The sequence below is a fragment of the Cynocephalus volans genome, chromosome 8 (genome assembly GCF_027409185.1).
Source record: "Cynocephalus volans isolate mCynVol1 chromosome 8, mCynVol1.pri, whole genome shotgun sequence".
In the NCBI taxonomy this organism is placed as follows: Eukaryota; Metazoa; Chordata; class Mammalia; order Dermoptera; family Cynocephalidae; genus Cynocephalus; species Cynocephalus volans.
The window spans coordinates 135,040,048-135,066,597 of record NC_084467.1 but is presented as its reverse complement, the minus strand read 5'-3'; the positions used below and the strand labels follow the sequence as shown (position 1 = coordinate 135,066,597).

At 35.3% G+C, this 26,550-nt stretch overlaps 2 protein-coding genes across 5 annotated transcripts in view; one reads left to right on the top strand and one right to left on the bottom strand.

Moving 5' to 3' along the window:
- Positions 1-26,550, top strand: part of ABL2 (ABL proto-oncogene 2, non-receptor tyrosine kinase) — a 112,530-nt gene that overhangs the window by 38,586 nt on the left and 47,394 nt on the right. The window lies entirely within an intron of this gene.
- TOR3A (torsin family 3 member A) overlaps positions 21,336-26,550 on the bottom strand; it is a 68,252-nt gene continuing 63,037 nt past the window's right edge. Inside the window, exon 9 of the transcript XR_010024253.1 lies at positions 21,336-21,421. The gene's annotated coding sequence lies outside the window, so the exon portion shown is untranslated. The remainder of the gene's footprint in view (positions 21,422-26,550) is intronic.

Genomic DNA, 26,550 nt, shown 5'->3' with positions numbered 1-26,550 from the left:
GGATCCGAACCCGCGGCGGGAGCGCTGCAGCGCTCCCAGCGCCCCACTCTCCCGAGTGCGCCATGGGGTTGGCCCCTGGAGAGTAATTTAAAGTAGAGGTGTTTATCCTTCCAGAACGGCAGAGGAAGCCAGATTGGCTGGAGAGGACTGACTCGGGGGGAGACCGGTAGGAGATTATATATAAAAGGAGAAAGTAGGTAAAAAAGTTGTGTCGGAGTAGTGATAGGCATTGCTGACAGCCTGTTCATGTAGGGGTTATATATTCATCATAAGGAATTATGATTTTAATCTGAGTGGAATGGAAATCTATTGAAGGGTTTAGATTTAAAAGGTTCAGTCTGGCTGCTTAGTGGAGAATAAACTCTTGGAGGCAGGGGTGAAAGCAGAGAGAATAGTTGTAAATCTAAAACAGCCATAGAATATACAACACTGTACTAGATACAGCGAGATTTATGAAATTTAATTAGGTATTATTTCTCCTCTAGATTTGATTTCTACCCATGAACTGGGGTAAGAAATAAAAGTGAATTAATAATGAATATTTATATTTTTAAATGGTAACTTCAGAAATTATAGTTAAACTCTGTAGTGGTTAAAATTTGTATAGATCTCCCAAGTATAATTTGCATCTTGAAGAAATGTTGTAAGATTCCCAAAAGAAACTCCAATACCTTTTATAGTTAAAACATGTAATATTTTTTTTTTAGGCCTTCCAAAAAGGCTGTGTTGCATAGTTTTGACAAATTAAATACTAGGTGCTATTTTTTCTTCTCCATTTTGACTAGATGACATTTTGAATTTGAAACTGATTTGTTTCTCCAGTGTGTATCAAATGCTAAAAAGTATTTAAAAGGGAAAATCCTTAGGGAGACTTTAAGTAAGCAGGTTGCCAATGATGAAAAAGTATATACACTATAGTATAAAAATGCCAACATGTAAAATTTAAATTTTTGAGTGACTGAATAATATATCTGATTTTGCTGGCAAACCTGCTATGTCTGATATTGTGGAAAGGAGGTGAAACATAGAAAATAAATCTGAAATTTGAGGATCTCAGAACTCTTAATATTTAACTGAGTGAGTTAAAGGTACTTTTGATCAAAAATGAAATCATGGATAATGGAGACATAAAGACCAGACATGTTAAAAATGTAGGAAATAGAAAAACAAAGACACTGAGAAGCACATTAAAGTATAAATAGTGTTGGAAGGAGAAGAGAAAAGAAAATGAAAGTTAAAGGGAAAGCCCAGCTTATTGAGAGTTTAAGAAAACTTTTAAATAAGGATTTGCTGGATCCAGTCAAGTTTCAGAAAGGCTTTGAAATGTCTAACATAGCTATGTATATATACACTCTCAAAAAGTCTCAAAAAGAACTCTGAAAATTCTAAAACGATTGTATTACTCATTAAGTAATTGTAGCCTAGAAGGGCATCACTAATGTCCTGTACTCTTAATATCTATTAATTTGACTTGCTTGCTGAGGCTTCCTAAAATACGACTTATAAAGTAGCTATTAAGTGTTTTAAGTTGATGGTTTTAGAAGGTAGTTTTTAAACTGTTAAAAAAGTGTTTACAGAAGGAACTTTGTCCACGGAAAGCAGTGTATGTTCTTATTAATAAATTCTGGTTATACCTTTTCATGTGTTTTTATTCTTGCCATAATCTTTATCTACAACTGCCTCTTTTAGTCAAAAATAGTGTAATGCTACCTTTAACGCCAATTGATGTACCTCAGTTTGGTTCATGGAAACATAAAGCTTTTCAGCTGAAAAACACTTTAGAGTGATCCATTGCTCCTTAATTTTACAGATAGGAAAATGGAAACACAGTGGTAAATTCCTATATCTAAAGAGCATTCTTTTTTTTATTTTTATTTTTTGGCTGCTGGCCAGTACAAGGATCTAACCCTGGACCTTGGTGTTATCAGCACCATGTTCTAACCAGCTGAGCTAACTGGCCAGTCCCCCACATCTAGTTATGGTCTTCTGACTTGCAGTTCTGTGCTCTACAACATTTTGCCTTATGTATGTTTTGTATTACAATTTTTTGCTTATTTCAGTTGTACATTAACAAAGACAGGGGTTTTCTTTTTTTTTGTTAAATTACTGCGTTGTCATTAATCAACTTGACTGCTTTATGATTACATATAAAGATGTACTCTTTATGGTGAGAAGGTGAACAGCCTTGTGATTGTCTTCCTTTAAGTGAAAGTCAACCTGTAATTTCTAGGCATATGTTATTTATCTAAACCTTTTCATCTTAATTGCCAGCTCTGTGGTTGTTTATTGCTTTCTTATTTATTTTGCTTTGAATTAACATTTTGTATATTTACATTTATTTAGGAGAGTTAAGTAAGAAAAGTATAAGTGGAAATTTTTCTGTTAAAACCTTATAGAACCTTATTAATTTTAATAAGAAACATCAGGCTTTGTAGGAATTCTAATTTATGGAATATTTTTGAGATACACAAAACTGGAAGCAGGTTGTCATAGTATTGCTGGTAAAAGTCATTGGGACACCTGATATAACAAGTAGCCAAGGATGTTTTTAATAGCCTTTTAATTTGCATAATAGTTGAAATAAGTTGAATGGAGAAAGTATCTGTACAGATAAGTTTTAAATTTTAAATAACTTTATCCCTGAAATCTTACATTATTTAACGAGCCAGATTTTTACAGATTTGTAGAAAAAAGTGTTTATTAATTCCTAACAAAAGAATATTTACTGTTTCCAAAACTTTGAGTTAATGAGGCTGTTAAACTATCAATAAATGTTGAACTTTAAAGCAGCCTATTGGTGTATAAATTGGTATATATAATGATTGCAGCTGAAGTAGAGGAAAAAATTAAAGCTGCTTGTAACCAAAATGTGCTCTTTGTGAAGAGTTGTGAAAGAAATTGCTTTCTTGAGCAGTATTTGATACTAATCAGAGGCAAAAATAGCCAGCTACACTGACAGTTGGTTAAAAGATAAATAACTGTCAGGAAAGTTACAACCATCAATGGCAAAGGAAAGAACACTTCACTCCTTAAGCAAACAGCATCTTTGTCATTAAGGTGATGCACACTGTATTTCTTGATTAGTCATAGCCAATACGAGTTTTGAAAACTTATTATAGGAAAAACATCAGTGCCTGCCTCACTTCCCTGAAAGAGAGATTTTAACTGAAAAGCATGCCATAAAAATTAGTTGCAATTATTAATAAATATAACTCTGTAGATAGTTTCTAAAAAAAGTAACATATAATGTATAACTTGTGTAGTATGCATAAAGCAAATGTACTTCACAGGGCCTGGTTTTCCAAAGCCTTGCGGTTTCAAATATTGACCTTGCAAAGGACAAGAAATTTTCGACAGGCTGTATTCTCTGTTGTAAGATAAAGAATTGTAACACAGCAAGGTTGCTGGCTCAAAGACAGGTTACTGATTGATATGTAAAGATATTGGGAAATTGCTGTAAGAAGAGAATGTTTGCTAAAATCAAGCTTTTGTTAGTGGATCGACTTAATTGCATTATAGAATGTCACCTTGCTTGTCTTACCGAATGTTACCAGCTTCTATTGTTAAACTTGTTAAACTGTACTTAGAAAAAACCCCACCTGTGTTCTCTTCCTGTAACTTCCTGATCTGGAGAATAAATGTGGGAAGAGAACCCCAATGTGGTTAATTTCCCAAATGGAAGGAATGCCTCTATCTTGAGGGTTCCAGGTGATTAACTCCTGTTCGGGGATTCTCACTGCACAGAAGAGATGGGCTTTGAGTAATCTTTGGCGGCTCTGTCACCCAGGGGGAAAGGGGTGACAAATCCATAGGAGGCAAAGCAACAACATGCAATCAAAAAGTTTTTGGAACTGAAAAGGATTATATGTTAGTTATATAGTCATTAGATTTAATGAGTGGTCATATTTAGCATTGGTAAGTATTATCAGATTCAAGCCAGTTTTGATGTTTTAAGGATTTAGACATGCTATTATTTTCTTATTTTTGAGACATCTTTCTTGTCCTTAAACATTTTGATGTAGGCTGGCTGGTTAGCTCAGTTGGTTACAGTGTGGTGTTATAACACCAAGGTCAAGGGTTCAGATCCCCCTACTGGCCAGCCGCCCAAAAACAAAAAAACTTTTGTAATGTGATATAGTGCATTCTTGTAATAGTATCATACTTTAAAAAATGACTGTTAAATATAATATATATCCTGTTCATCTTTTTGTTTGTAAGTTTTGTCTCCTCAATTCTGACAATATTGTAGATGTTTTAAAAATACACATTTTTGTGTAGATGTGTTTGTTGTAGATAAGTGATAAGTGTTGTAGATAAGTGTAGATGTGTTTGTTGTAGCTAAGTTTTAGTTTCCCCATTTGTAAAATGGGGTTAATACTGGTACTTATTTCACGGTATTGTAAAGATTAAATGAAATGAAATATGTAAAGTGTTTGGCACAGAGTAGATACTGGTTAAGAATGTAGACTTTGGGCCGGCCCCGTGGCTCACTTGGGTGAGTGCAGTGCTGTTAGCGCTGAGGCCCCGGGTTCGGATCCTATATAGGGATGGCCAGTGCGCTCAGTGGGCTGAACATGGTGCAGACGACACCGAGCCGAGGGTTGCAATCCCCTTACCGGTCAAAAAAAAAGAATGTAGACTTTGTGAGTTCAGATCCCAGCTCTGGCACTTATTTAGTTATATGTCCTTGTAAGTTATTTAACCCTTCTTAGCATCTTTATTCAGTCCTCTTGAGTCTTCCTTTTCCATAAAATATTGCCTGTGTTTTTAGCTGAATGATTTTTTCAGCCTGTTTCCTGCTCACAGAAATGTGGGGATGCAAAGGCCCCTTTTCATTTTGTACTGTCTCTATTATTTTTACCTTTTTGTTTTTTGAGGATTCTCTTACCTGTAGATGTCTCTGTTCTCTTTAATTTGGCACTGTTTCTGCTAGTACAGTTTTTGTGATGGGAGAAGTTACAACATTTTCATATTCTGATGGATATGATCTAGGGGAGGGAGAGAGAGAAAATGATGTAGAAGAGAGGAGAAGAATTGCTGGAGCTAATATCGAGTTCGTGATAGGGATTGGAGTTAATGCACAAGAGAGTGGTTTGGCTAGAGAAAAGAGAACCGATAATTGTTTATTATATATAACAAGAAGGAAGGCAGAGCATATATGTACAGATAGATGTTGGTACTGTAGATGGATTTAGTGGTAATCCCTGGAAGTTCTCTTCTGATTACCTTAATTTTCTTTCTTTCTTTCTTTTATTTTTATTTTAATTTTTTGGCAGCTGGCTGGTACAGGGATCTGAACCCTTGACCTTGGTGTTATAACACCACACTCTAACACCTGATTGCTTTAATTTTCTAAGCCAGGTCATCAGCTAAGTAAAAAAGGAGATGGAAGAAGGTATTCAAAGTTTGTAAAGGGAGAAAAGAGCATGTAATTTTCATCTAGAGAAGTGGGAGAGTGAACAGACTAGAGAAATATAGTATGATTACCAGGCAGTGTTAAAGGCTTATTTGAGGTTAAGGGTCTTGAGTTAAAAGTGAGGCCAGTCAGCTTGGTTGTATGCTTTTTTCCTCCAGCCACATTCACTTTAGGAGTGGGAGAATGGACAGAGAGTTGAATTTAACCAGGCTTCTTGGTTTGCAAAGTGAGTAGGAGTAAGTGATTAAAATGATGGATCATGGAACTCAAGCTGGGTAAGTAGAGGAGAGGACCTCAAGGGGTGAGGGACAGTGAAAAGATAGTTGGGTCAGTAGATTGGAGTCCCTGGTGGAGTCATATGATCATAGGAGTTCATGTACTAGAAGGAATGAGCTAGAAGGATAGAAGATAATATTTGAAAACAGTTGCACGAAATCGAGATTATTGAGAGGGTGCATTAGAGTGTGTGCCGAGGCAGGGTTACATTTAGTTCTTTGATCTTCACAACAACCCTATGATGTAGACAGTGTAAGCATCTTTATTCATGTTTTATAGATGAGATGACTGAGGCTCAGAGAGGTTGAGTAATTGTCTCAAGGTCACAGAGCTAATAGGTTGGGTACTTAGGACTTAGACCCCATTTATCTGATTCTCAGTACTCATCCCTCTACCATACTCTATATTAATTTTCTGAAAGTTAGTGACTTGTTATTTCCCTATCTTTTTACCTAAATGGCAGTCTCAAGTCAAGGTGTCTGAGAAAATATACATGAACAAAATTATTTTCCTTTTCAGGAATCTTCAGAGACTGAAGGTGATGTTATAGGGTTCACGGCTTCTATTATTACCTAGCTGATCTTACTGAAAACACACACAGAGGCTTAAATATGACAGTTTTGTTTAAACTCCCTTTCGTAAGGGGGCTTAAGGTGGGTGGAGGACAGAACAAGTAGGAATGTACTGTTCTTTAGGCAACATGCCTGAGCAGACAGCTGTGCTGTTAGAATGTGTCTGCCCAAATCCATGTGCATTCTTTCTGGAGGCAGTTTGCACCATTGCAAATTTCAAGGATAGTTGACTACTGAATATTGTCTGTTTGGAATACGATTTTTCTCACTCCCCCAGTGAAACAATAATTATCTTGCTTTGTGTTTTTACGGATTTAGCCTTGTGGTAGGAGGTAGACTTTGAAGAGTTCTTTAAATATGAAGGAAGAATGGGGGATTATTGTTAGATATAATATGAACTAACATTTACCATTTTTAATGTTTCCTAGAGTAGAAAAATGGCATGCCTAAATTTCAGATTTTTTAAAAATTATTTTAAATTGTGCTAAAATACACATAACGTAAAATTTACTGTCTTACCAGGTAATGTTTTAGTATGCTCTAGTTTTATTTTGATGGTATCATATTCTGTTTAAAATATTAATAGTTCCCAGGGGATGACTCTTATGTACTTTGGTCAGAGGAACTCCCCTTTCCTCTCTGTTATCTCTTTTATCTCCTACCTGCTCCTGGTACTGAGAATTTTTACTCCACTAGAGTGGAGTCTGATGATAGAACAAGGTGGTAGAGAGATGGTATACCTTAGCAGCTGATGCCTTCATGCAATATCTGTGAAACATGGAGCATATCAGCTTCTTCCTTCCCTCCTCTCTGGAGCCTTCATGACAGCTCCTCGGAGGAAGTGTATAGGAGAGCCTGAGTCAGGGTGTATATAATACTGATCTTGTTACTTCCTTGCTTACCACCTTTCATTGATTTCCTAACATTTTTAGGATGAGGTCCAAAATCCTTAGCAGAGCATTCAAGTCTTTCATAATTTGGTGCATGCCTGGTCTCATACATGCTCCCTAGGCTCTAGACATACTAAAGTACATGTAGTTCTCTGAACCTGCGTGTTCCTGGCACATAGTAGGTGGGCTAGAAATATTTCTTGAATGAATGAGTACATATATCACAGTTATACTATTTTACATGCTAATCTGCTTTTATTAAATGGCTAACTCTTGACTTTCTTTTAAGATTCAGGCCAAGAATCTTATTTCAAGAGGCTTTCTCAGGGCTGGCTGGTTAGCTCACTCAGTAGAGCATGGTGCCAGTAACACCAAGGTCAAGGATTCGGATCCCCATACTAGCCAACCACCAAAAACATTAAAAAAAAAAAAAAGAGGCTTTCTTTGCTTCTGTCTATACAGAACTAATCAACACTCTTGCTCTGTGATACAAAAACCATTCAGGCCACATATCTATTTTATAATAGCTGATTCACTTTTCTGTTTCTCTCATTATTATGTGAGGTTCTTGAGCGCTTTGTCTTATTTACCTTAGTACCCTAACTCTGGACCTCTTCGTCACAGGCACTTTTTATTACAAAAAACCTTTAAGATAGCTATTATTCTTGTTTCCTAATATTTACAATGTATAATGTTATATATTGAATATCCCTGGGTTTTCATTTCATTTCCTTCCCTTTTCAAGGTGAAAATTGCTTAGATGCTTGACTTGTGAAATAATCAGCATTCCAATGAGTATATGTCATAATTAATATAATGTGATTACCTGTTATGGGATTGTGATGTTGGGTAGGAAGCTGAAAATTGCAGAGTTCATCTTCGTGTGGAGGAATTATCTGAGCACTTTAAATAATTGGACAAGATTATATAAGCTTTATCTTCTAGATGAGTACATCTGAGTTTTGCACATTTTTTTTTTTAAAGGATGACTGGTAAGGGGATCTTAACCCTTGACTTGGTGTTGTCATCTTAACCCTTGACTTGGTGTTGTCAGCACCACGCTCTCCCAGTTGAGCTAACCAACCATCACTATATAGGGATCCAAGCCCGTGGCCTTGCTGTTATCAGCATCACACTCTCTCAAGTGAGCCACTGGCTGGCCCTGAGTTTTGTACATTTTAAACTGGTAATTTATTAAATTGTATTCCTACCTAAGATGGAACTATCGTTAATGCAGTTTTGTTTCCTAATTTCCACTCTCTTTTATCAGTGCTGCTTTTCTTTTATACTTGATTTCAAAAGTTGTGTAATCTGGGTATTCTTTAGAATTAATGATTTAGTCAGTGGGTGATACATTATTTGTTTCTGCAAAAAGGCTTTATCTTAGATGTTATTCCTTTTCCAAGTCCAAAATCTTAATCATTTTACTATAAGTTTTTATTCTCTCTGTTCCTACTTTTAGTTGTGAGATCATTTAGGTGAAACAATAGTCAAGGAAACTATAGAAGTCGTGGATTATTTAGGCATGAATTAAGTATTATAAAGATTTATTGATTGAATGATTGGCGGCTGGCCAGTACAGAGATCTGAACCAGTGATCTGGGTGTTATAAGGCTGCACTATAACCAGCTGAGTTAACTGGCCAGCCTCCTATAAAGATTTATTAAACAATTGTGTGAAAATTCAAATTTGTTTAGATTTATTTAGATAAAATTTTTAAATTAACAAGTTAGGTTGTGAAATTAAGGACATATCTGATCACTTTTTTCCTGGTGAAGGCCAGCTCTTCCGTCTTACAGCTATTTGCCTACAGCAGATCAGCTTTTATGAAATTTACTCTTTTAAAAATATATTTTATTGTTATAAAATCTACATAAATTTTTTTATTTTATCCAATTTTAAGTGTACAATTAAGTGACATTAATTACAATAACAGTGTGCAACTATTACTGCTTTTTATTTCTAAAACTTTTTCTTTGCCTCCCCCAAAAAAACTCTGGCCACCGTTAAGCAATAACTTCCCATTCTTCCCTCCTCATGGTCCCTGGTAACCTCTAATCTGCTTTCTGTCTCTATGAATTTGCCTGTTTTAGATATTTCATATAAGTAGAGTCATACAATATCTATTTTTTTGTGTCTGGCTTATTTCACTTAACATTTTCAAGGTTCATCCATGTCATAGCATGTATCAGAACATCGTTCTTTTTTATGGCTGAATAATATTCTATTATATGTATGTACCACATTTTGTTTATCCATTCATCTGTTGATTGACACTTAGGTGTTCCCCCCTTTTTGCTATTGTGAATAATGCCACAGGGAATATTGGAGTATAAGTATCTGCTTGACTTCCTATTTTCAGTTATTTTGAGTATATACCTAGGAATGGAATTGCTGGGTCTTAGGGTAATTGTTTTGCTTTTTGAGGAATTTGTAGTTTTCCACAGTGGCTGCAGCATTTTACATCCCCACCAGCAACGTACAGGGATGCATTCTTAGGAGATGATGCTACTTACAAGGTCTTTAACTAGTTATATGACCTTGGATAAGTCTTTTAACCTCTCTTTATATTTGTTAACATTTCTTTTAAAATGGAGCTTGAATTACACAATCTGTACAGTTTCTCCTATCTCTAAAATTCTGTGACTCTGGAATTACAGTGAATTGCCATGACATTTGAATTTGCAGTCCTTTTATGCCCACCACCCACATTTTTTTTTGGCGGCTGGCCAGTACAGGGATCTGAACCCGTGACTTTGGTGTTATCAGCACTACGCTCTACCGAATCCACCCCTTTTTTAAAGAGCAATTTAATTATACATTAGCGACAGAACTTTTATATGCATAGCAAGACAGGTGTATCCAGGACCCCAAATACTTTCTAATTCTTGTTTGTTAGATATGAACCTTTCAAAAAGTTAGTTTAGGCTGGCCCATTAGCTAAGTTGCTGATAACACCAAGGTCCAGGGTTCAATCCTTGTATAGGCCAGCCGCCAAAAAAAAAAAAAAAAAAAAAGTTTATTGAAGAGTCTTCCAGGTACATTTATATTGAAATATTATAAACTTTTATTAATTTTTACTCTGGCTATGAAAATTATGAGCTGGGCAGAAATTTGCCTTTTGCACAATCTGTCAAAAAGGTCTTGCCACATACACAATATCCACATTAGTGATATTATGTAGAATAGCATAATACGTAAAATGCTTAACGCTTATAAGAAAGAAGGTTGTTTTTTAAGAATGTAGCACTACTTGCATAAAGGTAATTGTTTCTAGATACTTAATGGAACCTCAATATAAAAGGAATCAAGAATAACTGCTAATTTCAAACCTGAAAGAAGAGTAGTTCTCATAGCAAAAAATGGAAAATTTTAAATAGAAGTGCATTTAGTTGGCATAAAGCAAGGGCTTTAGTCAGTTTAAGCTTTTGTTTTGTTTTGTTTTTCTTTTCATTTTTTTTGGCAGCTGGCCAATATGGGGATCTGAACCTGTGACCTTGATGTTACCAGCACCATGCTCTCCCAAGAGAGCTAACCAGCCAGCCTTATGTAAGCTTTAATATAGTTGTTCCAGTAGAATTTTGGCATATTGGACTTGAACCTTTTATTGCCGAAATTTGTGTATTCCATTCTATGTTTTATATCCCTGCAGATATATTAGTACAAATACATTTGCGTAACACCTCAAATATATAGCAGGTTATATTACACATACAATAAGTAGGGAGACCAGAGTTCTGGATGCCATATTTTGGGCATTCTATTAGAAGGCCATGACCCCCCAGTAGACTATAATGCCTTTATGAAAAAGAAGTTTTAATAAGAATTTTTCCCTTGGCTACTGATGACTGAACCAGGAGAAGACTATGAGTAGTTCATATTCTCTGATCAAAAAGCCACTTTTTAGCTGGTTACATAACCTATTAATAGTCTACCTCAACTTTGCAGGAAAAGGACTGGCCACTTTTTATTCTTAAGTATTTTAAAAGCTGATTTTAGCACTGGTGATTTTCCAGCTAGCTAGCTAGCTAGATTTTCTGAGATGATGATATTATTATTATTATTATTATTATTATTATTATTATTATTATTATTATTATTATTATTATTTGCCCTTGAGATATTAGATTTACAAAAGAGATAAACCATTTCAGCCCATTCTCTCCCCCCACTCTGAATTAAATTAATTACTTGCTATTAAATTAAGTGAATTAATAACTGTTCAGTTCCAGGTTCTTTAATCTACTGTTTATTGGGGTTTTAATAGATAGATAAGGAAACAGTAGTAGCAGCTAGTTGCCCTTCTGAATTCTGCCATTAGTCCTAAGACAAGGTACTCCCAAAGACAGTCTTCCTGAGGATGACAGTAGTTGGAAGGGGATGGTATGTCATGACTATTCTTGGAACTTCAGTTAGCTGTTTTTGTGCTTCTTTGGCAGACACCAGAAAGGTTGGGTTAGATCTCAGGGCATCTTTGGAATAATCAGGATGCTTAGTGTAGCAGCCTGGCTTTCATCCAGGGCTCAGTGCTCTGACAGTGTTTTTTGTTTATTTGTTTTTTATCTATCTCTTACAGTATTTTTAATCCTTGTTCTTCTTTTCAGAAATAGGAACCAGCTCTGTTTTTCTGCTGATTGACTTACTCCTAAATTTTGCACATCAAAAGCAGGGTTTACTTCTAAAAACTGCTCAACTGCTTGTGTTTCTTATGATAGGAAAATGTAACAACACTAAAAACTAAAACTGTTGCTAATAAAAGCCTTATAACTTTTGTTTTCTTGAATAGCACTTGAATATCCCAGATATTTGCCTTCATCTCCCAAGGAGAGATATTCTATGCATGTAGTTAAAAAGGAGTGTTGATTGATTTTGATGAATTTCTTATAATCTCTTTATAAGAAAATAGACTATAGAGACTATGCTAAGAATTTGTCTAGCATGTAAATCTCCTTTGTTCATTTGCTTCATCATTCCCTTTCATCAGTCTTCAGTCTCACTGCCTAGGGCATGAGCTCACACTCTCATTTACTAGCCTTACAAGACAACAGCATGCCACACAGTAGTAAAACGTCCTAGGATATCTGTCTGCTAGGAGACTAAAATTAAGAGGCAGATGTTTATTCCTTAAGGACATACATTTTAAGGAGAGTAATTCCTCCCTCCCATCTCACCCCTCAAGTAGCTAGTTTATTTCCTTTAGGTAGCTTCAAACTTGTCTGTTCTAATATTCTAATTAAGCCTCCAGATATTTATGAAGCTTTTATTATTGTGAAACATTCTTGGCAATGGAAGTCTGGTTTCTACCAGTTCCAAGTGACTGATGATGGCATTTCTGTTCTAAGGTGGTGCAAGCAACAGAAGCCCCATTCATATGGGGTCCAGTGAATAGGGTAGAGGAACTAGCTGAACATCTATCAGCCTGGTCTAGCATCTTGTACCTCTTTATTTTCTCTCTTTGGCTGTGGCCATGTATGTTTTCTATCTTACCTATTTGTGCCAAAAACCAAAAACACTATCTCATATCCTTTCTCCTGTTTTTGAAATAAAAAGCACTCTAAGAAATTTCACAGGGAGTAACAAAGGGGAAAGGCACTAAGGAGGATGTCAGGGGGATAAGGAGGATGTCAGTTGGACAATTCTCCACCTTCTTTTTGTTCAGAACCAGTAGAAAAGTTGAGAGGTGTAAAAAGGTTGTAGAAGGTTTTAAGACTACACTATAAACTGAATGAACTAATATTCACTCGTATATACATTTCCAAGTATTTCAAATTCATTCTCAGGTGTTCATACAAGTACAGGGGATATCAGTGAGGAATATCAAAGAAGAATTATAGTACTGGAAAGGCACTGGTCTGCTGGTATGGGGGTGGAGTAAATTTCTTATTCCTTGATCCAAGGTGAGGAGGTAGGAATAAGGGAATACTATGTTCCTCCAGGTGCGCAGGGTGGGGGAAAGGAAAGTCAGAGGGCAGCGAAAGAAGAGAGCCTGTTAGGACTGAAGGGAAATTCTGCAGCTGCTTGTAAGACATGGGTCAGTATATAAAAAATGGGAATTGCCCTCTTCTTCTTTACATAAAATTTGATGTAAACATATATATGTATATTTTTATTAATAGGAGGATACTGTTATAAAAATGCTGGTTTACCAGTATATTTGAAACCATTTGTTTTTCATACAAGTAACAATATCATACTTGAGGGTTTTCTTGAGACGGTAGTAGGTGTCATTGTAATTTATTCTTTCTTTTTAAAATTTTATGTTTTGTTTTTATATAGTCACGTATCCAGTCAGTGTTCAAATGTCATTCTTTTTCAGTTTGTTTGAATTAATATCCAAATAAGATCTGTACATCACAATGATACATTTAATAATTGATGTAATATTTAATAATATGATATTTAATGGAATTGATATTTCTCTTGATCTGTAAGTTCTGTGCCTTAACTCTTGGTATTGTTTTGGACAGAGTAAGTAAAGGGTTATTATTTCTAAAAAGCCATTAAAAGCCTTTCTAACTTTAAATTTGTTGCTGTGTTACTCAAATTGTATGAGCTATTTCCTAGAATATGCGTTTAAGATATTTCTTGATGGTTTTGGAATAATGCATAGGGAACTTTTTTTCTTTTAAATGAAAACTTTTCTTTATAACTTACAATTTTTAATAGTTAATAAATGTCCAGCTGGGGCATATTATATCTATATTTTACAATGCAGAGTACCCCATAATATTCTGCATAGACATTTGTCTGACCCTGATAATTTAGTATCTTTGGAAGAGATTTACTCACTTTTAGGCCATATATATTAATGAGGGACAGAATAGAGTTTATTGCATAATTTGAGGAATGCCAGCAGTGTCTAACTGCCTACTTGTTAATGTCTAAAATTCTTTCTTTGGGGCGATTTATTTTTAACTGTGTAACCTATTAAGATGTAAATATTTCTATGGTAGAAGGAGGGAGGTTCAGTGCCATTACTTGTATATTAACATCTTAATACAAGTTACTTATCAGATTATCTTTAAGTTCTAAGCCTCTAAGAGCAGTTTTACTGGAGACCTTGCCCTGGATGAGTAAGCACCCTCAACCATTAGTTCCTATGTAGTTAAAATAAATTGAATTCATTCTCTTCCTCCTATTACCTACCACTCTCCAATCAAAGGTAAAGTTACTTCAGTCCCAAGACTTTCTTGGGACAGTGTGTATATACATACATGTATATGTGTATACAGAGAATGGTAGGGGTATCACAGGGGGTTAAAGTCCTTGGAAGATAATGGGACAAATTCAGTAAGAGAGATCAGGAAAGGAGGGTACCTGACAATCAAGCCTTACTTTACAATTTTCCCTAGGACAAGACCTGATTAAGGAAGGAGTTTCCTTTTTTTGAAGTATATAGCATATATCAACTTTTAATTGTGGTCTTTGCTATTTGAAAATGCTGATAACATATTTATGTTTTTTTAAGGTGAATTAATTTACTTTTTACTTTGTCATGAATTATTTGGGGCTCTAGCTCTGTGATTAGTTTTAGTGAAGGTAAAGGTGTTTATTTGTGGTCTATATTGGGATTTTTCTTCTCTTTTTTTTCTCTTTTTCTTGGGGAAATATTATATAGCATTTGTGATCAATCATAGTTAGGTTTGAGTTTTTTTCTCCTATCATTGATTTTATTTTTCTCTTTTAGAAATGAAAAAATAAATTATGCAAGAATTTTCTGGGTACATGAAAACATGAACATGAAAAGTCATTCTTTGAGGTTTTACACAGCTCCTTACAGAATCTTATTTCTATTTCTTTGTACCCAGGTGTAGCATAATTAAGTACATGCTGTGCTTCACTTCATAACAGTATAAAATGATTTTATTATAACCACATCTCTTACTTAGACAGTAAGCTCCTTGAGAGCAAAGTCTCTATATCTTTCAGCTTTGTATTACTTATAGGGTCTAGCTAACAGTAAAACCCGACCATAAGTGGGGTACAAAATGTGGTATATTGTTATTAAGAGGTTAGTAAAATTATCAGCATGATTCTGTACAGAGGTATTCATTAGGTATAGAGGCAGCCGAAAATCATATTTATATTAGAACTATAGTCTCATGGACAGAATAGTTGCTGAAAATTTTTCAGATGAATGAGTTTCTATTTATATTAACTAACGTTAATACAAATAATTTAGGTTCCCACATTACATTTAATTCTTTGTTATTCTTAAATACAACTATGTTGGGGATTTGTATTGTATATTTTTTTTAGAGAAAGGTATTATTTACTGTTTCATCACCATGACTAAAATGATGCACCTCTGTTACCAGATTTTTCTATAGAGTTGGATAGAAAGAAAACAATGTTTTTAATTCAACAAGAGCTACTTCAGGTTATTTCCTATATTCCTATTTTCAAATGACTTTGCCACTTACATTTCTCATAACTCTTTAAAGTCCCTTGGTCTTAACTTTTGATGGCATATCTCTTAGTGGTGATATGCCTGGTATTTTGAGAAAGACTGGTTAAAACCTTTTTTTGTGCAACAGGCTTTATTCTTATTTGTGTTACACTTTTATGATTTCATTTCTATTTGATGGTTTTTATTTTATGATTTTCATTTCTAAATTCTCAACTTTCTGAAAAACTTAAGGCAAGCAGAAAATGGGAGAAAATTCTACCTCTGAGGTCTCTTAATACTATCCAGTATAACCAAACATTTCTGTTTAAAGATGTGACTAGTTTCCAGATGAAATTAGAGTATATCATCTTCTGTTGATATTGTAGAGAAACTTAATTATTGACTGCAAGTTGTTTAAGTATATTAACCAACTCTGTTTATTGATTTGAATATATTACTTTGTCCACAGAGTAGATTTCTACCATTGCTTATCAAATATTTTTTGGCATTATTAATATTACTGAATGAACTAGAATTTGGTTGAAAATTTAAAGCCTCAGTAATTGGACTACCAAGTCATGCTAGTTAGAGTCATATGGCAGTGTTCTTCATGCTTTTTTATTCACGTACTTCCTAAAAGAACTTCTAAAAACAATCTAGATGGGAAGAGTTTGTGACTGTAAAGGGATAATATGAGGGAGATATATCTGTTTTGTATCATATACAAACAAGTGGTGATTACATAAATCTACACTTATATTAAAATTCATAAAACTATACACGTAAAGAAAATAGCTATCTACTCTTGTACATATTTTGAGTGACATCTAAGAACTTTTCATTATAAGTTTAAATAATTGCAAATTATATCATTTTTGGTGTGTTATAAATAATGACATTTTAAAATGAAACTGCTACATCATTATTTTAAATGTATCCAGGAATCTAATTACCACAGCAATTTATTACTTACCATTTTTCATTAAAAAAAAAATACATAAACAGCTGAAAGTTGTAAATTATTCCTGTTTTTCTTTGGATTTCTATTTCTGTTCTGTTTCCATTATAGAATTTTACCAAGTATTGTGTCATAATTCTCTGTATCTAAAATAGGTATATGAATTGAAATTGAATTTTTTTTTTTAGTTTCTTAAAGCGTTAACTATTTTTATTATTGATTTAGGATTTTAACCTATTAGTACACAATCAAAACAACATGAATATGTGTTTTTGACAAAGGTAGAATTTTATTGGAAATGCATTAAATCAGCTATTGCTATGTAATAAATAACATGAAAATCTCAGTGACTTAAAACATTTCCTTTTTTCCCCTCATGGGTCTTTAGGTCAGCTGGAATTTGGCTGATCTCAGCTGAGTTTGGCTGGGTTCAGCTGGATTTGGCTCCAAGCCCCCAGGTATGTTCTGCATATCTTATAATCTTCTCATGGAGACAGCAGAAGCACAAGAGGGGTAAGAAACAAACACAATCAAAGCCTGTTATGGCCCATATTCAAAACTGGCATACTGGCCACAATTGTTGGCAAAGAAAGTCACATGACCAAGCCCAGCATCAATGGGGTAGGGAAATACACTTTGCCTATTCCAGTGGTAGTATCTCAAAGTCTTTTGGCGAAGGATAGGATGAGTAATTCAATAATGAGGAGCTAACCTATCCTGTGCCTTTTTAATGAGGTGTTTTTTCTCATGTCTGTAGATATTATTCATTAGAATGAGACATCTAAATTGAGATCTGAAGCAGTAGGAGTTAGCCAGGCAAAGTGGGTGTGGAGGTAATGGGCAGAAAATATTTGGGACTGAGGGAACAACATTTGCCAGAATAAAAGGGGGTTTGGGGAACAGCAGAGTTCAGTATGTCCAAAGCACAGGGTGAGAGGTTAGGTGTTTACCAAAAGAGAACAGGCAGGGGAGTAATGCAGAGGTCACTGCAAAAGAACCTTTTATGCCGTGTAATAGAGTTTAGACATTAACTTGAGTGTAGTTTGAGAAGTCATTGGCAGGTTTTAAACAGAGTAGTGATGTGATCAGGTTTGCTTCCTCTCTAGAAGAATAATCATCTTTGGCTGTTTATACCTATTAGATTAATGTTACATAAAACCAGAGGCTGACCAGGGAGGAGACCATTATAAAAACCCAAGTGAAGAATGAAGGTAACCTAAACTGAGGTAATGGAATTAGGGCTGGAAAGAGATGTTGTTGAGCCATGGAGAACTAATTTGAACTATTTTAGCCAGTGAGTAAATTAGTCATATTTGCTCATTATATATAATTTGATTATTAGAACAAGAACAGTTTTTCAATTAATATATGTCCTCAATCTTAAATTTTATAAAAGAGTATGAATGTTAGCATTATATGTTAAAAATGATTTGTAAATAGTAAAGTTTAATACAAATGCCAATTATTAATATTATACAGTATGTGCTCTTTTAATTCCTTGGGAAAAGAGTTAATAAGTGAATATTTCGTTATGTTGAGGCTAGAGAATTACTATTTAGCTATCTTTCAGTGACCTAGTGTGTATTGTATTTTATATTTCCCTGGCTTAACTGTTTGTCCCCTCCCCCTTAATCCAGAAAATTAAAAATACATACTAATCTGAAAGAAAAAATCTTGTAATTGTTACTGCTCTTTAAAGGCTTCTGATTGCCAACAAAGTAAATCTGGATTTCTTGGTGAGTCATTCAAGGCTCTCCAAGATCTGGTCCTTGCTTATCTCTCCTACTTTCATTTTCTTAGCAGTTCATTTCATGTATACATGCCTTCTGCACAAAAACAAACATAAACCCTGGAGCAATACTAATTTTTTGGTTTCCAGAATGTATTTTGCTGTTTCGATGTCATTAGTCACCCTTTACCTGAATGCCTTCTTCCTCATTGACTTTACCTTCTTTAGATGGTTGATATAAAAATGACTTGCTAGTGTCTTATAGTGGAGGTGATACGTGGGAGTACAGAATCTATCTTTCTGGTTTACTGATATGTCCCTGCTTCTTGTTATGGTTCCTGGCACAAAGTAGAAGTTCAATACGTATTTGAATAATTAATATATTGATGAATTATTATTGGTAGTTATGCATTTTAGAATTTCCTATTATTTGAGTTATTTTATTTTTTTATGTATACAGATACATTCATGTAATTCCATGAACAGAAACTATAGTGTGTATGCTTGTGTGTATGTATGTAAGCAGTTGTTGCATGCTTCCATAGTCTCAGTGAAACAGCTGACTGCTTGGATTACAAAGGATTGTATTGTAGATCTTTAGGAATGATCTAGGTTTATTTGTGAGTCCCTCCCTAGGAATGCGAATGCTGAGCTTGCATTGAAATCATTGTACCAGTTGCTAGCTACATTGACTTTGGGAATTCCATGAAGGAAAGAGGATTGGTACATTCCTTTCATCAGTTAGATACTTCTTTAACTTTTGCATGAACATAGGCAATGGTGATTTTCTGCTAAGATGCAAGGATCTTGGAATGCTGAATTCTGCATATTTTGTTTTTAGGAAGGACCTACTTTCACCTGAACTTTTTTCACAATTCTGAACAGAAGGTATTTATCTACATCTAAAGTAAATTTGAAAATTTAAAATTAAGGTGAGGCTGCAAATTCTCATCTGTAGGTATTGCTAAAATTTGGTGTTCTGCAATGTGATATTTACAACATGACTGTTTTCTTATACCTGGTATGAAAATGTGTTTCAACACATTTTTTGGTTTTTTTCTTTGGTAAAATTGACTTTTTTTGTTTATCGTATAGTTCTATGAATTTTAACATGTGTAAATTCAAATAATCCCATAGTCAGCAGAAGAATTTCATCACCCCAAAACACTTCCTTATGCAGTCCCTCTGCAGTCACGTCTTCCCTGACCTTTAACCCTTGGTAACCACTGATCTGTTCTCCATCAATATAGCTTTGTCTTTTCAAGAATGTCTTATAAATAGAATCATATAGTATGTAAACATTTGAGACTGGCTTCTTTGGGAAACTCAGCATAGTGCCTTTGAGATTCATCTAAGTCGTGTGTATCAATAGTTCATTTCTTTTTATTGTTGAGTTGTAGTCCATCAAGTAGATGTGCTACACTTTGTTTATTCTCCCATCCATTGAAGGACATTTAGGTTGTTTCCAGTTTGGGGCAATTTTGAATAGAGTTGCAATAAACATTTGTACATCATCAGTAAGTAATATGTCTTGTTCTCATCACTTTTCTTATTTTTCTCTTACGAGTATGGTAGGACTTCAGAGACACACTGGTGGCCAAGTTTTATTTATTTATTTTTAATTTATTTTTTATTAACATATTCATTATTACAAATCATACTTATTCTTTATGCCCCTTATCCAATCTCTCCCTTTTCCCCTTCCCTCCCCCTCTAATAACCATAGATTTGTTCTCTTCATCTGATAGATTTAACTCTTCCTCTGTTGATTTGTTGCCTAGATAATCTGTCCAGTACTGAGACAGGTGTGATCAAGTCTCCTATTATCATAAAGCAGATATTACTTCTATTACTCTGGAGTGTGCTTTGTGGAGAGAGAGGACGTCTTTTTTTTTTTTTTTTTTGGTCTCTGCTGGTGCCTCTCCTTGTGTCAATGCAATTGAGAGTCTGGCACACCATCTGCATTGTGGCTAACTGCTGCTATAGAAACTAGCCACTTTTGTGGCAGCCGTGGCAATTGCTCCAGCTATGGTGGGCTACCTGCGTGGAAATGGTGTTTTTGGTGCTCTTTACCTGGTTGCGACTGGGTTCAGCTTTCCCTGGCTCCATGACTCAGGACCACGGCTGGGCCCTGGGGCAGTAGCTTAGTTGTGGCTGGGTTCGGCTCCTCCTGGCTCCAAGCTCTATGCTCCATGCTCCAGGCCCCCAGTGGGGCCCAGGGGCGATGGCGGCATCTTGTCTAGTTGCAGCTGGGTTCGGCTTCCGCCATCTCCACACCTCAAGACCCCGGTGGGGCCAATACTTTCTTACTGGTCAGAACTACTTAATAGAAGCAAAACGAGTTCACTGCAGGCAAGCTGGTCAGGAAGGACTGTTACACTTTACTGTTCCTACATAAGTGCTCCACACAGCCCATCCTGAATTTCCTGTGATGCCAACATGGAATTTCCCCCCCATAAAGAACAAACAAAAGCATCTTGGTTGGAGGACTGGAGATGACTTCCCTGAGCATGGCCACTCTGGGATGGCACAGCCAGCCCCGGGTGGTCCTAGGAGCTGGCTGGGTGGTGCACTTGGATGCACATCCAGTGATGAAGTTTTAAATGTGAATTCCTCTATAAGGAACCTTGTGATCTTGGACAGGTTAATTACTTGACAGCATTATTATGAGAATTAGATAATTTTCGTTGATATATGTAAGTGCTTTACACATAATTGTGTCTAAACCTTTCTTTTTTCCCTCAATTCATATCTCTTCCCTGGAATACTAGTCTTTTGAGATGCTCAGTGAAAAGAGAGTGTATGAGAAAAGAAATCTGAGATATGCTGAATGCTGTATGCTGTAGCTTTCTTTTGGAGAGTTACTATGAACATGACTATATTAATGGGTTTAATAAGTTAGACATTTCTTTGTTGTAGGGCTTGTATTCAACATTTTCCAATCTTATCTGACTGGAGTACTTGGCTTGTGACATCTATTTAACCTACTTTTATGGAACACACTTTGAGAAATATTGACTTATTTAGTCTTAGTATGTTTTGTGTTGCTATAACAGAATGCCTGGGACTGGATAATTTATAATGAGCAGAAATTTATTTTTCACAGTTCTGGTGTCTGGAAAGTCCAAGATAGAGGGACCGGCATCTGGTGAGGGCCTTCTTGCTGTATCATAAGATGGTGAAGGCATCACCTGGAGGAAAGACAAAGAGGGTGAGAGAGAGATCACAAGAGGTCTAACTCACAGCCTCAAGCCCTTTTGTAACTGGCATTAATCCATTCATGAGGCTGGAACCCTCATGACTTAAACACTGCCCATTAGGCCCCACCTTCTAACTGTTGCATTGGGGATCATCCAACACATGAACTTTGGGGGACACATTCAGACCATAGCAGCATGTTACCCCAAATAGTATGGCCCAAGATAAATACTCATTATTTATCAAATACATATATATGATAATATCATTTAGTTTTGTCTTGAAATAAGCATTTAAAAATATATTAACTCTTATCTTGAGATAGGTTATGTGGTTTTATTAAGTCCTTCTGTTTTTTTAAATATTCTCTGTGTATGACTCCTTATCTCCATTTCTCAAGGAAGTTCTAGGCAGTGATTTGAAAGTTTGGTCCCTAGATCAGTAGCATCAGTATCACCTCTGAGTGATATTAGAAATGCAAATTCTTAAGTCCCACCCCAGACACTCTGAATCAGAAACTCAGAGTGAGGCCCAGTAATCTGTTTTTTCTAGTAGGTTCTCTAGATGATTTTGATGTGTGCTAAAGGTGGAGAACCCACTCTAGGGAATCATTCAATTGGAGTTATATTAGCAGAGCACAACACCCAGGAAGAGAAGATTCAGAGCATTAAGGTCTGACTAGAATTCATGAGAAAACCTTTTTGTACTATGTGTTAATGTCAAAAAGTTTTATAAAATACATTAGAACACAACACTAATACAACAGATTGACCATGTTATTGCCTTAACTTATAGTTTTCAAATTGCAGGTATTGAAATGAATTCAGTGGGAAGCTATTAGCAGTTGAGAAGATAGGGAAGAAAAGAAAAGGGAATGTAAGAATACATCACATGTAGTAAAAATATGTTTTATGAATCTTATTTAATTTGTATATGTTTGTGTATGTATATAATATCACATATATTTCTTACTGTGGATTATGGGTTGGGGACATATAAGGGGAAGCAGAGGTGTTGTAGAGGAAGGAGCACTGGATTCAGTCTGCAAACTTGGGTTTGAGTGCCATTTAGTTATGTTATGACTTTTGTCAATGCTCTGCATATCGTAGTATTGTTGTGAAGATTAAATTAGTCATTCTCAACTGGGAGAATTTGCCCTCCAGGGTACATTTGACAACTTCTGGAGACATTGGTGCACAACTGGGGAAGGGGAGCTACTAGCATTTAGTGGGTGGAGGCCAGGGATGCTGCTAAACATCCTATGATACATAGGACAGCCCCTCACAACAAAGAATTATCAGGCTCCAGGTGTGTTAGTAATGTCATGGTGGAAAAACCCTGGATTAAATGATTACACTGAAAAAATTATAAATTGTCATATACTGTACATAATATTTGTTTTACTATTAAGAGTATAGTTTAAGTATTTTTAAATACTCAGTATTATCTCTTATTTATTTATTATTATTATTTTTTAATTATTATTTTTATTATTGTTTTTTTGCTGCTGGCCAGTATGGGGATTCAAATGCTTGACCTTGGTGTTATATAACACTGTGCTCTAACCAACTGAGCTGTCAGTATTTTAAAGCATGAATTTTTATCATAAGATATAGCATATAGAGAAGATGAAGAAAATTAGACAAATCTTTGTAATCTTGGACAAGTTATTTACTAATAGGATTATTATGAAAATTAGATAATTAGATATGTACTAATTAGGTACATATTAATATAATAATTAGATATATGCTGATACGTTCCAAAAGGTTGGAATTTGATTGAAGTAGTATATTGATATATAGGAATGGTGCAGAAGTATATACTTAATACTTACACAAGTATTCTAAGTATTATACAAGTTACATATATAAGTATCATATATGGAAATTATATATAATACATATAAATGTTATATAAGTTATACAGTACAAGTTATATACATAAGTATTATAAAGTATTAAATACTTATACAAATATTTGTATGAGAACTTATTTTGCATCCATACAAGCAGCTTCAGAGAAGCCTGTGTTTATCAGCACCACACTCTCCCGAGTTGGAGAAGCCTGTATTTAAACATTATATCAGTTCCATCTCTATTATTTGAGAGATTAATATAATTCTGTATTAGTCTATATTAGTCAGGTACAAAAAGTATAGCAACTCATGAGGAAACCTTCAAGGTAATGTCACTCAGTTATGAAAACAACAAAAATGGCAAATTTGGAAGGGATAAGCCACCATATTCTCTAGCTCTTTATTAAACAGATCAATCTCTTCTTACCAGGAGAGATTAATTTCTTAAATTCATAGTCAGAAAATCAAGAAATCAACTGAATCAAAAATCCCATAATAAATAGCTGTTGCTGATAATTTATGAAACAGTGTCAGTACATTCAAGCCAGTATCTTGACTAGGACTGTTTACCACTCCACCAGCAAGCTGTGATAATCTTCATGTGTTCTATGACAATTTTACTATGCATTACCTTACTTGTAGAGAAGTACCAGAGACCCTCTCTGTGAATTGGAAAATTAATTGATCTGGGACAGTAGTGTATTAGTCCATTTCTGTTGCTTATAACAAAATACGTGGAACTGGGTAACTCATAAAGAAAAATGAAATTTATTGCTTATAGTTTCTGAGGCTGGGAAGTCCAAAGTCCAAGGGACACAGCTGGTGGTGGTGACAGTGACCCAGGGGTCTCATGTTGCAAGATGGTAGAAGCAGAGAGAGAGCAGAGGAAGACTAACCTCTCATGTGTTCTACTTTTAAAGCCCTCAGAACCACACCCAGAACACCATTTTAAATACATTCACTAGGGCTTGGTCCTGCAATCTAATCACCTCTTCAAGGCTCCACCTTTCAGTTACCATAATAGGATTTCCCACCCTCTTAACAGTCACAGTGGGGGCCGAGTTTCTAATACATAAAACTTGGGGGACACAATTCAAGCTTCAGTGAGTTTGGGGGGGGACATAGTTCAATCCACTACAATTTGCTTATAAGAATTCCACATTAAAGAGGTTATCTGTACTTAGAACATGTATTTTATCCACACTAAATTGAATCTAGTTTACATCCAAGCATCCAATGCAGTTTGATAGTTAGAAAAGGCAGAAACTTCACTGTTAAGGTCTGAAGGTAGGGCTTGGTTTACTTTCATTCTGCTCAGCCTTTTTGTCTTCATCAACAAAATAAACTAACATTTATATAGCCCTTATTTTGTTTCAGGATTGTAAGGGGGAGGAGGAGAGGGAAGAAAGAAGAGCTGGGGAGATACACTGTCCATTTTTAAATGAAGAAACTAAGGAACAGAAATGTTAAGTTAACTTGATGTGGGTCACACAACTATTAAGTGGTAGAACCAGGATTCAGATCCAGGGAATTTGGGTCTAGAGTCTATCTATGCTCTTAACTATCATGCTCTACTGCCTATTTTTACTCATATAACAGCTGCGTTGCAAGACTGTTATAACCAAATGAAATTTCACATGCCTCATTCTTTACATGTATTAGGTACTCAGTAAATGGGAGATGATATTATTATATAATCTTGTTAAAACTAGAGTTCTGTAAAGCATGACTTTTAAATATCTCTTTTTAAAACTAGAAAATTATTTATGTAATTGTATATGTAATCAGAAATGCATGCGTTTTAATCTGTTTTGTGTTGCTATAACAGAAAGACCTGAGACTGGGTAATTTATAAAGTAAAGAGGTTTATTTGGCTTACGATTCCGGGACAGCTGCATCTGGCACAGGCCTCAGACTGCTTCTACTCATGGCAGAAAGTGGCAGGCAGCCGGGGGGGTACAAGCAGATCACATGGCGAGAGGAAGCAAGAGGGAGAGAAGGTGCCAGGGTCTTTTTAAGAAATGAGCTCTCATGGGAACTAATAGAGTGAGAACTCACTCATTAATCCGCCCTCTCCCAGGCAGACCATTAATCCATTCATGAGGGATCCACACCCATGACTCAATCAGTTTCCAACACTGCCACATTGAGGATCAAATTTCCACATGAATTTTGGAGGGGACAACACATCCAAACTCCATCAGCATGTTTTAAATTTTTTCACACATAATAAGAGTAGGAGTTATACTAATATCATTTTTTTCTATTAATTCTATCAGTATGATGTATTATATTGATTTTCATATGTTGAATCAACCTTGCATTCCTGGAATAAATTCCACATGGTGTGGTATATAATCCATTTAATATGCTACTGGATTTGGTTTGCTAGTAATTTATAGAGGACTTTTGTGTCTGTATTCATAAGGAATATTGGTATTTAGTTTTCTTGTGATAACTTTGGCTTTATTTTTTTTAAATTTTTTTTGTTTTTTTCCTTTGGCTTTGTCTTTTCTTATAGTTATTCTCTACCATCCACTGTCTTATCATGGGAGAAGGTCTTATTTTACTCACCCATTTCTAGCCTTACATCAGAGATCAGTTTTACTACATAAGAGCAGAAAGCCAAACAATCAGGTGGTTGTGGGGGCCCTTAAAACATTCTGGTTTTAGCAAACCTGGACAAGTGATCTCTGGCACAGGAAGATATTTAATAAGGCATGTACACTTCTGCAGTACTGTTATGGTTCTCTTGTTCCCTGCTGTTAACAGGGTGGCTTTAATTGTTTTCAGAGTTATTGATTGCCCAAGATTTCAAGACTCATCAGTGCCAGAGGCAGAATTCTACTCCAAAATTGTATCTCTGCAGCATACCACATGGACTGTTCATCTGAGAAATGGGATAACAGTATCTTTCTAGCAGAGTTAAGGTGTTAGTAATAATATATACAAAGTACCTGGCTTATATAACCAAGTACTCAACAACTGTTAGATGTTAATTCTGTCCCATTCTCTGTCTTCTAAATTGCTCCAGAATATTGTGGTGCTCAGAAGTCCAGAATTTAAGTTTTGCTGCTATGGAGTTGGTATCACATTGCTTTTTTCTGCCTCTTACCTGTTCTTCTCTAATCCCCACAGTCTGGCTCAGCATTCAGGAAGAGTTTTGATGTCTGATTTACATTCTTTCTTAGACTCTCACAAATTTTATTAGTGAACACAATATTCTGCACTTCTATCATCAAGATAGAACCATTGGAAATCTAG